Source organism: Canis lupus, chromosome 14 (genome assembly GCF_048164855.1).
Source record: "Canis lupus baileyi chromosome 14, mCanLup2.hap1, whole genome shotgun sequence".
Lineage (NCBI taxonomy): Eukaryota > Metazoa > Chordata > Mammalia > Carnivora > Canidae > Canis > Canis lupus.
Window position 1 is genome coordinate 34,912,938 of NC_132851.1, and position 12,536 is coordinate 34,925,473.

The following is a 12,536-nucleotide window of genomic DNA, read 5'->3' on the forward strand; positions in this document are numbered from 1 at the left end:
TAAATAAATTATTTCCAGATATCTAGTATTTTCAACAAAAGATTCATAGCTAACCCGGCCACTGTGTTGGGATAGAAGTACCAGGAAACCCTGGCAAAATTATGAGTTAGGGTCTGGATTGAATAGGATATTAAGCCACTGATTTATTCATAAGTTCACCTATATGCTTCCTTATCTGAGTTAGGTGGTAAAGGATAGACAGAACTTGAGTGGAAATATTCAAGGCCACTAATTGATTAGTTTAAATGAGTCATTTTTGGTACATTTATCATTATCAGAAACAACCAAGTCTAGGTGTCCCCTGAGAAATACAAGATATATGGCATTTTGAAGGATTTTAGGATGGGCTTATTTAGAAGCATGTGTGTATAGGAGTGTAGAGAAATTATTGAGGGAATATTAAAAAAAAGTCTTAAAATGAAGATAGAGAGGAAGGGGATTGGTATAGTCAAAAAATGAAAAGAAATGGTACACCTTCACATTTCATAGTTTTCAATTCTGTAATCTCTGAATTTTTACAAAGATATATGGATTATATTGGAAAAATAATTTTGGGAATGTTATAGATCTTTCAATCCACAAAACATCTTAAAACATACCCAGTCTCCTCATACACATGTAAATTCTTTGTTTCTCTATTATCTCTCTATCCTTGATTGTCTGGTGTACTTACCAGAAAAAGAAAATTGGTCTAGAGTTGTCATTTTAGGAAGGTTTCGCTAACAAATTCAACTTCTTCAATAAGAGAGCAAATGTCTTATGCCAATTTTTTTAAAGAAATTTGTCCATATGATCTAAATCATCAGATGTGCTGATATAAAATTGTTGGTATATTGTCTTATTACCCTTTTCCTATTCATAAAACATGTAGTAATTGCTTCTTTCTGACTCTTGCTATAGATGATCTGTGTTCCTCCTTCTGTGGTCAGCTTAGTCTAGTAATTCTTGATGTTTCCAGGCTACTGTTGACTGTTGGTCCTGTTTGTTCTCTATATCATCAAATTATTATTTTTATTATTTCTCGTCTTCTGCCTCAGTTTTATTTCATTTATTTTTTTCTTTTGCTAGCATAGATCCTTAGGGATTTTATGTCATTATTTTCTCTTTTTAAGCATTTTAAAGCTCTGTTTCCTCCAAGTTAGGTGTATTGTCCTTCAGTTCAAAGCATTTTCCAATTCTCTTTTGTGATTTTATTTTCAGTCAATAAATTATTTATAGATGTGCTGCTTAATTTCCAGATGTTTGAGAATTCTCTAGATATCTTGTTTCCAGTTTCTAAATTAACTCTATTGTGATGAGAATATATTTGTGTGATTAAAAAAGATGTCGATACTTGTTTTGTGGCCCATGAATGCAACCATCTTGGAAAATGTGCCATGGGCTGGTTAGAAAGGTATGCATTTGATATGGGTTGAAGGTAGTGATCCATAAATTTCAAGCAGTGGATAGTGTTCCTTGGATTTTATATGTTACTACTGATTTTTTGTTCTTGCCATATCCATCACTGACAGAGTGGTATTACGGTCAACTACAGTAACTGTGGGATCCTTCTCTGTCTGCCTTTAATTCTATCAAGTGTGCTTTATCCAATTTGAGGCTTTTTTATTAGGTGCATGGATAATTATAATGCATATAAATTTCTGATTAATTGTTCCTTTTATCATCATGATATGTACCTCTTTATCTCCGGAAAACAGTTTCTCGGTGTCTATGTTACCTGATAACTAAAATAGCCAGCCACTCTGTACTTCTATGCTTACTACTCATGATGTACCTTTTTCTGTACATCTTCTTTCAACGTATCTGTGTCTTTGTAATAAAAATCTCTCTTGTAGGCAGCTTATAATAGGATCTCCTCTGTTCTCCATTGTATTTAGGATTATATTTAGAATTTTTAGAGAATTAAAATACCGTGTAAATGTTGATATGCTTGGATTTCAGTCTGTCATTTTATTATTTGTTTTCACTTTGCCCTGTTTTGTTTTGTTTTGTTTTTCTCTTTATTCCCCATTGTCTTCCCTGCATTGGATTATTTGAATCATTTTTAGTATTCCATTTCAATTTTTCTATTGATATTTTGGTCATTTCTGTATTTTTTATTGGTTGCTCTAGAGACTATATGCTTTGCATATTTAACCTTTCACATTCTACTTACAGAAAATATTGAAATAAAATGTTGAAAACTTGAAGTGATATAGGACCTTTTTACCCCCTTCACATAAATGTGTTATACTTGCAGGCATTAAAAAAATCACCTGAAAATGTTACAATATTTGTTTTAAGATGCATACATAAGTTTAAAGAATGTAAGAGGGGACATGCAGTTTTTTATATTTACCCAGATGTTTACCCATTTCTCCTGTTCTTCCATTCTCAAAGACTTATGTTACCCTTGGTTATTTCTCTTCAGCTTGAAGAACTCCTTTTAGAATCTCTTTTTGAAAAGGTTTGTAGGTGATATATTCTTTAGTTTTCCTTTATCTGAAAACTTCTTTTTTTTTCTTACTTTCAGTCTAGAAGAATATTTTTGCTTGATACAGAATTTTGGTATGACATCGCTTCCTTTGAGTAATGGCAATATGTGTTTTTTTCACTATCTTTTTAGCCTCCATGCTTTCTGATGAGAAATTCACAATCATTCAGCTCCAGGTCTCCTTCCGGTAATATATCCTTTACTCTAGCTACTTTCAAGATTGACCTTATAGTTAATGGTTAGGACTTTAATAGAATATGTCTAAACATGATTAACTTTGATTGTGTTGTGTTTGAGGTTTACTGCTTTCTTTCTTTCTTTCTTTCTTTCTTTCTTTCTTTATTTATTTATTTATTTTACTATAAGTTTAAATCTTTCAGCAAATTTGGAACTTTTTCAGCTACAATTTTTTTCAAATTTTTTCAACATTGATGTATTTATCTTCTGTTTCAATGATCTCATTGACATATTTTGAAAAGCTCCCGTAAGTCCCCCTCCACCTGTTATTTTTGTCCTATATTTTTCTCTAAATGGTTTGATACACCTGTTGTTCTATCTTCAATTTCACTGACTTTTCCCTCTATTATAGCCATTCTCTTATTGAACCCATCTACGGAAATTTTATTTCAGATTCTGTATTTTTTTAGCTCAATATTTTCACTTGATTCCTTTAAAAATAGTTTTTGTTCCTGACCTGAGAACTTCCCTTTCTCCATTAAATTTGAGTGTGTATCTCTCTACCTCATGGAGCATGCTATTAATAATTAGCTTAAAGGTTTTTTGGAGGGTGCTTTGTTGTTTTTGATAATTTCATTACCTGAATCCTATTGGGATTAGCATTTATCAGTTGCTTTTTTCATTTGAAAACTGGTTATTTTTTCTTTCTTTCTTTCTTTCTTTCTTTCTTTCTTTCTTTCTTCTTTCTTTTTCTCTTTCTTTCTTTTTATATATTAAGTAAATTGGAATCTAGTGTGGACATTGTGAATTTTTTGTCACTTGGATACTGGTTTCTGTTGTCATCCCATGGGAAATGTTGTTTTTGTGTTGGCAGGCAATCAACCCAGACAGGCTCAGAGCACAGAGGCCGTCTCATCTTCCATCTATGGTAGTTCAAATCTCAGTTCAGGTCCCAAAGTTTCTTCTGCAGGTGTGGGGCTTATTCATACATACCTATAATGGAGGGGTTATCTGTTTGTCAAGTGTCCAGTTTTGATACCAGTTCAGTTCTCTAAGCCTGCGATAACATTGGTCTGGATCTTTTCCATGCATGTATATTTCTGGAGTCAATTTGGAATTGAACAGTGGTCCAAATTTCAGTTCAGCTCCATAGAACTTTGTTTTCCCGATTTGTTAGGCAGAAAAATTGAGAAAAACTCAGGAAGCATGAAAGGCAGGTGAGGAGTTTATCCACACAGTTACATAATCACTTGGGTGGGCAGGAGGTGGCAAGAAAGAAAATAGAACCCATATTATGCTGAAAAGGAGTTTGAATTTCATTTTATAATCAGCGGTGAGTGACCCTGTGTTCTTGAAGAGTTAAAGGAATAGACTTTTTGAGATGAAACCTATAATACATTTTCAAAATTTTGCTAAGCACTTAGCATAGGAATTTTTCCTAGAGTCATTCAAGAAATCTGTACCAGCTTCCTTCTATGTGTTCCATAGGCTCCTAACAAACACACTGTGGTTTATACCCTGACACCACTGATATACAAAGTGAGGAAGGAAAATGTTGAATTCATAAAGCAGAGCTTCTAATGTGTATCATCATGATATGCTTTGGACCTATCCTATTTGTTGATATTATATGTTTATGAAACAATGCTCTGGCGTAGTATTGCTTCCTGCTGTGAAATTCAAACTTACTTGCGGAGAAGAAAAATAAAGAAAATAATTTTCCTCCAAGAATATCGATGTGTTCCAGGCAGGCCTGAGCATTTCATAGTGAGTGCACAACTGGTCCTGGAATGGAACCTTAGCTATAGCTTTCCACCCATTTGGCATCAGTCTGCCTTCCCTGTGGATGCTAGCCTCCCTTCCACCTTTGGCCATGGCCATTTAGGAGTGTGTGTGTGTGTGTGTGTGTGCGCGCATTCACACTCGTGCATGGAGTGCAATTTCCAAAGATTTTCATAGAGACTCAGAAACTTAAAGTAGTTCATTTTGTCCAGTTCTGTTATTAAAATGGATTTTAGAGTCTGCTAAAAGCAATTCTGAGACTAATTAAAAATTTAATAAATAACCATAATATATTAAAAGTCAAATTATAATAGTGTGATGTTATTGAATTAGGGCAAATACACTACACAGGGAACCTTTAATAAATTATGCATGAGCCTTTGTAAATTGCTTCCCTCAATTTGGACAGTGCCAGAGATTAAAGAGTACAGTGTAATTTAGTTTCTAGTTTGAGGGCATAATGGGAAGAGGAGAAACACAGCTTATATTAGTTCCAGTTTATTTTAGTATTAATGTCTTACTTCATAATTATGTTTGAAAACACTGTTTATTTATTTACTTTCTTACTTACTCATTTCCCTATTAGTTTTACTCATCATGCAATGCTCTGGACAGAAAATGAACTGCAGCGGGACTTAAAAATAAAAATTTCTTTCGGAAATAAATGTGTTTTCCCTTCAAATTTAATACATCTTTCAAACCTCTTTTTTTCATTCCTATATTTATTTCTTAAATATTTTATGTATGTATATATGTATGTATGTATGTATTTGAGAGTGAGAGAGAGAGAGCATGCAGGAGCATGTGTGAGTGCAGGGGAGAAGCAGAGGGAGAAGGAAAGGGAATCTTCCAGCAGACTCCCTGTTGAATGGGGAGCCTAATGTGGGGTCGATCTCAGGACCCTGAGATCACGACCTGAGCTGAAATCAGGAGTCAGATGCTCAACCAGCTAGCTGAGCCACCCGTGTGACCCACTCCTACATTTATTTTAAACCCATTTGTTTCAAGCTTTCACAAAACAGTCATAATGCTACTTGGTGGTGAAACAATCAGAAATAGAGCATCGTTATTCTTTTTTAGACAAAACAAAAGACATGTATTTCTATAGGTATCTATCTATCTATCTATCTATCTATCTATCTATCTATCTATCTATCATTTCCCCCACCACACCCACCCATGGAGGAAAGAGCTGGATTTTTAAACTAATCAAAATAAAACACAATGAGGTGAATGGCTTAATGGAGCTGCTTAATTATTTGGTGGGTTTTTGCTGAGCTTGGAGCAAAGCGTCAGGAGTATGGAATACGAACTTGCTCTGCTATGGGAGAGCAGAGTTGGTGGTAGGAACCAGGTAGCAGCTTAAATATATCAACTCAGAAGTGGAAACAAAGAGATTCTGATTAAGCAGTTTCCCCAAGAGGATATATTTGGTAGGTATATATTTCGAGGTACATTAAGATCTAAGCATCATGCCCCCCTGAATCCCAACTGTGCTCTTCACACTCGGAGCTAGATGTGCACGGATTCTGTGTTCTCATTTTCCCAGTATTCCCACTGCTTTGTCACTGCTCTGGGGTGGGGGTAGGATCCAAGGCTCCTCACCAAGACCTGTGTCCTTGTCCTGTCTTAAGTTATGATAATAGCAATCTGAGGATTCAGGCCAGTAGAAGCTGGCTAAGTTTTAAAAATACCATGTTTGGGCCCTTCTGGTAAATAGAGTTGGTATCAAAGGCAGAGAAAGGGAAAACCTTTCTTAATACAGATCTGCTGACATAAAGGTTTACTATATCACAAGATTCTAGAAAATCAAACAGACGCTAATTCATCCTTGTGTCCACTGTAGCTAATCTGATCTGTGACACCTTTCAGCCACTGGGTAAATATTGGTAAAAGAAAGAGGTAATATTTTAGGAAGACACAAAAGTTCCCTGCTTCGAGTAGATGCTATTTTGGGAAGTGCACAGATACAATCCCTGCAATAGCAAAGACCTCAGAGCGGGATAGCTTATTGCATTGGCTAGCTATTTCCAAGAGATGCTAAGCACCATAGCATATGGTGCTAAGCACCATAAAGGTGAAGCCTGTCTTGAGTGTTGGTGACTCAGCTGGGGTTTCACATGTGTCCACACTGTAAACTGAGTCCAGGTCTGCCCATATGTCTTGTTCTTATAAGATCACTGACAAAACGTGACATAATCTTTCCACGGTAATGACAGGAGGACGAAAAGGCTGGCGTGAGTACATAGGCACATGTGAAGCTTTAACATGCCTTGTGTCTGCACCAGGCATTGGCCACATGAGCTAGTGGCTCAGCACAAAGTCAAGGGATAAGAAAAATATATTCTATCACCACCAGGCTCCTCCAGGGTATGGACGTGTAATCCTGCTCTATTACCAAAGAGTAAAGAATCATGACAATATTTGTCAGGAACTTAATTCATAAACTAAAATATCTACAAGGGGAAGATATCTAGAAATAAGTTGGCAAAAAAAAAATCACAGATTTTTTTTTTTAAAGCACTTTCTAGATTGACTCCTTTAGCCCATGGAAACAGTTTACATAAAGAGATTGTGCCCTTGTTTAAAAAAAAAAAATGTGTTATCGGTCTTCTTTTGAAATGAGATTTAAACTTCAATAATCACCTTAACACTTCACCTGCAAAAGCCAAAAACAGAATGCTCACACATCCCTGGGACTGGAGGATGGAAACCTGGTGTCTCCCATTACCATTTCTGTGTCCTCAGGAAACATATTTAACCTTTGTCCCCATCTAAACAAAAATATCTAATAATCTGCTCTTTCAAATATTATGTTTAGCATTTAAAGCACCTGACACATAGCAGTAGCTTAATAGCTGTCAGTTTCCAGACCTAGGGCTGAGAAGAAAAGCTCTGCTTTAATCCAGAATTCAGGCTTCTAACTAGGACGGACTATCACTTGCTGCATGCGGTGTCTCCATCATTCTCAACAGGGCCATCCTAATGCCTACCATGGAGCTGTTTGCCAGCATATTAAAATCTCAGTGGATCTCAGTGGTTTGATATGACAGGGCTTGTTTTACTGTTTTATTTATTTTTATTTATCTATTTGTGTTTCTGTGGAGGTCAGTGATGCATTTCCTTGCAAACAGAAGCTCAACAGTTCTTGTGGTATGACTCTCACGTTACCCTGGCCGGCTGCTTTACCGAGTAGTTGACCCCATTTCAAGGTCAGCATCAAGGGGTGGATAAACATCATTTCCCCTACGTGCTAAGGAGGGGTAAGCTCAGGTATTGAGAAGTGCCAGCAGCCTCTGCTACACCCAGCCCCTCCCGCTGAAGCACCATGTCACCCTCCACTGCTCTGATGGCAAAACCAATACTGTGTGTTCAGCAAATTACTTTATATTTGTCCTCAACAGACAGGAAGAAGGCATTTCCTAGGATTACAGTTCCACGGGATTTGGAAAATTTTGGAAGGACTATTAAAAGCAAGAATATGATAAGTACTCAACAAACATCAGTTATTTTTGTTTCCCGGAGAAAGAATGCAACCCATGTCTTCTGCTTCCAGAGCATTCCATCTCCACTATATTTCCCATGGAGCTGTTTAAGGGATTTCTCACATCAGAGCGTTTTATGCATTGCGACAGATTGATATTCCAAGCCAATACTGACCACACCACTGTTTAGTTCATAAACTCCAGTGGTTTGTTATTACCTGAAATAACTAACTTTTTCAGACTGTAACTTTTGTCCTACATAATCTTAACCAGAACAACTTCTCCATTCTCTGGTCTTCCTATCCCCTTGCACACCATGGACCCTACACAGCCCATCCCTGCTCTCAGGTCACTTCTTCCACAGACACCATGCTCCTCCTTCCCCTGTTCTCCTTATGCTACCTTTCCCACCCAAAACACCCCTTCCCCAGCTTCCTGAGAAACTGCCGTATTTGAGGTCCATCTAAACAAACTTCCATGGATTGCTCCTATTCTTACCATCCCCACAACAGGAAAATGGTATCTGCCCTTCCTCTGGAAGCCCACGACATTTTTTGTGTCTCTTTTTATGGCTCGTTGAATCCAACCTGAGGTACCAAACAGCTGTGTGGTTTACACCTACTTCCCTCACTGATGTTCCTGAACACCAGTTTCCCAACTACAAAACAAGGACATGGCCATCACGGGAATGCAGTGAGAATTAAATGAAATAATCATGTAAATATCCTTCAACCTCCTACCATCTACCCATCCATCCCATCCTACTGCTTTCCCAGATGAAAAGATCTCTTAGGATGGGAAATGTGTCTGATTTTGTTTTAAGAGGCACAGCACATATTAGCTCTTGATAGTGTTATATTAAGGAATTTAATTAAAATGTCTCTACTAAGATATGTTTTGAACCACGGTTCAAACTATTAGTCTTTTACAGCATGTCTCAGGTAGACAGTACTTTTGTCTCCTGAGCTCCCCTAAGACCTTATCTCAGGTGCCAAGTCTAATGAGAGACTTTATTCCCTTCTTGCATTTTATGGCACAATGTCTTTTCAGGAAGTTTAACAAGACTAAAAAAAAAAAATCACAGAAAAAAATGCTAAACTTTCAGGAAAATGGTAACAAAAGGAAAATAATTCATTTCCCTTGCATGTGTGTGTTTTTTTCAGTTGTTCCATTTACTTATTTTTAAAGGTTATCACCTGTTTCTCTCTGGCTAAAAATAAATTAATGAAAAATTTTGTCCAGAAGGCTTTTCTTTGAAACCTCTAAAACTGCAGTCAATTATGCATGGAATTTGGGGGTTTTGAAGCTGAATAACAACCAGAGAAAGGTAGGTATGGGGTGAAGAAGGAGGAGGAGGACAACACTTCTGTCTTGGTAGCAAAGTCACCTTCTTATCACAGTTCTGACAGCTGCTGTGCTTCGTGCATGTGTGACAACAAAGCCATGATTAAACTCATTGTTTTCTCTGTAATTTTTTCTTATCATTCTTTTTTATATAATCAGTTGTTTGGAGAGAAAGCAAACACATTAAGTCCTTATGTATGCATGTGTCTATGCACACATAGATATAGAAAATGCACACATGTATGCATCTCATAGATTTCTCTCTGCTTTATCCACACCGGGTTGGGGGAAGAGTGGTACAATAATGCTGATGTCACAGAGGCTCAAGACACTGTACATGTTTGAGGGCTGTTTCTGCTGCTTTGGGATCCTCTCTCTACCCCCACCTCACCCCCCTACCCAACGCACTCCACACACATGAATCAGCACAGATCTCCACTGGGTGCATGAAGACTTAACTGTGTGTCCTTAACTGCACAACAGGCAGATTTCAGAAGCATGAGGAGCCAGAAATAGAACAGGAGGAACATGGAAAAGCATGGCCTCCGACCTCTGCCCCTTCTCAGTGACCTGGATAGCACTGGCCACACAGGTAGAAACCACTGCAAATATTCTAGGGAGATTTTTGGAGTCTCTGGGCATTTGTCCATCTTCATCAGGCCCGCGCTTCATTGAGAGGTGAACATGGTTCTTCATCCAGCAGCAAGAAGTTGAGATGGGGGCCAGGGCCCTGCAGAAAGGAAACTCGACACACTGGCTCTGAATGCTGGGCTCTGGGGTGCTTGTCCTGAAGGTAGGCCATAAGGAGCTTTATTGTCTTGGAAAATGTAGGAAAAAAACAAAACACAATGAGGCTGACCAAATGCCTGCCTTAGAATCACATGAACAGAAATTCTTAACAACATCAATGATGAGATATTCTTCCCTGAAACAAATGAACAAAAACTCTTCATTTGAGTTTTATAGAACTGCTACACCTGCTAGAATCCCAAGCACACAACACAGGACCACACATCACACATGTTCTCATGCATGTATATTTGCTTCGAATGAGCAGATTCTCATGACTTCTCTTTAAATAAACACGTAATTCTATATAAAGGTCAGTCCTCGGGATGCTCAGCTATTGAACCAGACTCTGACACGCACCTGGGCTCAGCACACAGATTTGCTTCAAGAATAAGTTGATGAAGTTTCGAATCATCCGAGCCTGCTTTGGGAGCAGTCCACGGTCCCATCCCTTGTGGTGCCCACCACATGTCTTCACGTTAGAGCGGCAGATTCATGGTGAACAGTGATGGCACAGAGATTGCAAAGACATAGAAAAGCACGTGTGTTTGTGCACAGCTCTGTCCTCCTTGGTGACCACTTGCAGTTTTTATTTGGATTTAATGTGTAAAGCAGTGAAGCAGTGTCTGGATTAGGAGATGTGAGGTTTCTGCTCAGTGAGTACAGAGTCTAGTCCAGATTCTACTGGAAGCTTTTATCAAATTTAATAATGTTTTAAAACTGAATGTCAGTCTTCTTTTCAATTAATTGTTTAGAACTAAGTAATACATAAAATAAGGATCATTATTATGATTTTTTTTTCAAGAAGAAGAGGAAATGGCAAAAGCCTTCCAAACCCCATGGCTTGAGAGCATTCTGAACTGGTTCAATGGCTCCAACCATAAATTGTCCAGATGGGCCAGAAGCCTGAGTCTTGTCCAAACAACCTGGGAGTGGACTACAGGGGGAAATGGGCAGGAGCGAAGAAGTGGGTGGTGAGTGCAAGATGGCAGCCTTGAATGCTTTGGACACTAGAGCCACATTGGAAGCTGTTAGGAAGATCCAGAATGCCTGAGAATGGAACTGTACATCTCTCACTGCCCTGCGTCACACACAGAGCTCATTCTCCATGACCAACTGGTGAGATGTGAGAGAGCAGGGACCCAGTCCCGTTGCAAGGATGAGAGATTGATTCTGAGGTATAATCCATACTCCAGAGCTCTTCAAGAAGAGCCTGAAGGTTTGCTCATCCAGTGATGCCATGCTGTTGAGATGGGGGCAGTAGGCGTAGTACCAGAAATCTTCCCATCTATAAAAACAGTAACTAGCAAATGTATTGATTACTTCCTCCTTCTATTATCTGCATAGATACTATCTCATTGGTGCTTCCCACAGATGGATCAGGCTCCAACATGTTTTCTGTTCCTGTTACCATGCATGGCCTTAAAATAGTTTACTTCAGTACATATAGTTAACATTTACTGGGAAATGCTATATTCCAGGTGGGCACTCTTCTAATCTTAAAGAAAAAGAACCCAAAGAGCAAAGAATTTCAACAGCTTAGTGACTGTCGTAGGGTTGTAGTTCAACACTCAGCCACTCAGCAATCTGTTCCCTCCACCAAGTCATCCTCTTGACTACCATCAAGTGCTGCTTTCTAAAAATATGCCATGATGGCTTTCCTGTACAAGATTTATATCCTCATAATGAACCTGCAGTGTCTTTACCAACACTATGTTGGTGCATCTGTCTCCAGTGTTATTTGGCTGGTGTGGGATCATGCTGTGTCTCCAGTACTATTGTGTGTGACTCTGCAGTATTCCTACACTATACAGATCACTAGGACTAATTGATAATTTAAAATTCATGTCACTTCACTTAGCAGTTATGGTCTCCTGTGGACTGGAAATAAAGAAAACACTCAACAGGCATTTAAGTATCACTGTTCTATTGTTGTCTTGTTTGCTTTATTTCCTACCTAATATGAGACTAACCAAGGCAGATAACAGCCTAGTGCATTCTCCAACCCAGGAGAATTTTGCAAGCAATCCCATGAACTTGCCAAAACAGATATCTGGTTTTCATTACCTTCCATATTCTCATAAATAAGTGTCAATTCCTGGATTTGATCCCATGCCTCAAGGCTTTCTTTATTTTTATAGCATTTTCTTTCCTGGACTTGGTTGTTTAGGTTTGATCCCTTTCTCCCAATCATGGTCTAACAGCCACATTTATCATCCCATCGTTCTATGCTAAAACTCCCACAAACATAGTATTTGCCATGATTCTTTCTCCCAATTTTGGCTGCCAATTTCTGTAGCTGTCAGAATAAGCAGGTTTGTGCTGCAGTAACAACCCCCAAACAAGTGACTTAAGAAAGCCAAGTTTTTAGTTACACCATGGTCAACAGGTGCTTTATCTTATTATTGTCACTATGACCCAAGAAGATGGAGACCCCATCTAAAAAACATGAGAAGCAAACAAGATGAAGGGAAGGAAGCAAATTA

At 38.2% G+C, this 12,536-nt stretch overlaps 2 long non-coding RNA genes across 6 annotated transcripts in view; one reads left to right on the plus strand and one right to left on the minus strand.

The window, feature by feature from the left end:
• Positions 1-12,536, plus strand: part of LOC140603887 (uncharacterized) — a 28,202-nt gene that overhangs the window by 12,730 nt on the left and 2,936 nt on the right. For 2 of the 5 annotated variants that reach the window (XR_012006883.1, XR_012006885.1), the window contains 3 exons: positions 2,606-2,660; positions 3,525-3,620; positions 5,019-5,119. The exons of 1 other annotated variant lie outside the window; for it this stretch is intronic. This is a non-coding gene — a long non-coding RNA (uncharacterized lncRNA). Of the gene's footprint in view, positions 1-2,605; positions 2,661-3,524; positions 3,621-5,018; positions 5,120-12,536 lie in introns of those variants that run through there. 2 more of the 5 variants (XR_012006884.1, XR_012006889.1) reach the window with 1 other exon arrangement.
• The window catches only part of LOC140603888 (uncharacterized), a 37,116-nt gene continuing 34,108 nt past the window's right edge, over positions 9,529-12,536 (minus strand). Inside the window, exon 3 of the long non-coding RNA XR_012006890.1 lies at positions 9,529-10,078. This is a non-coding gene — a long non-coding RNA (uncharacterized lncRNA). The remainder of the gene's footprint in view (positions 10,079-12,536) is intronic.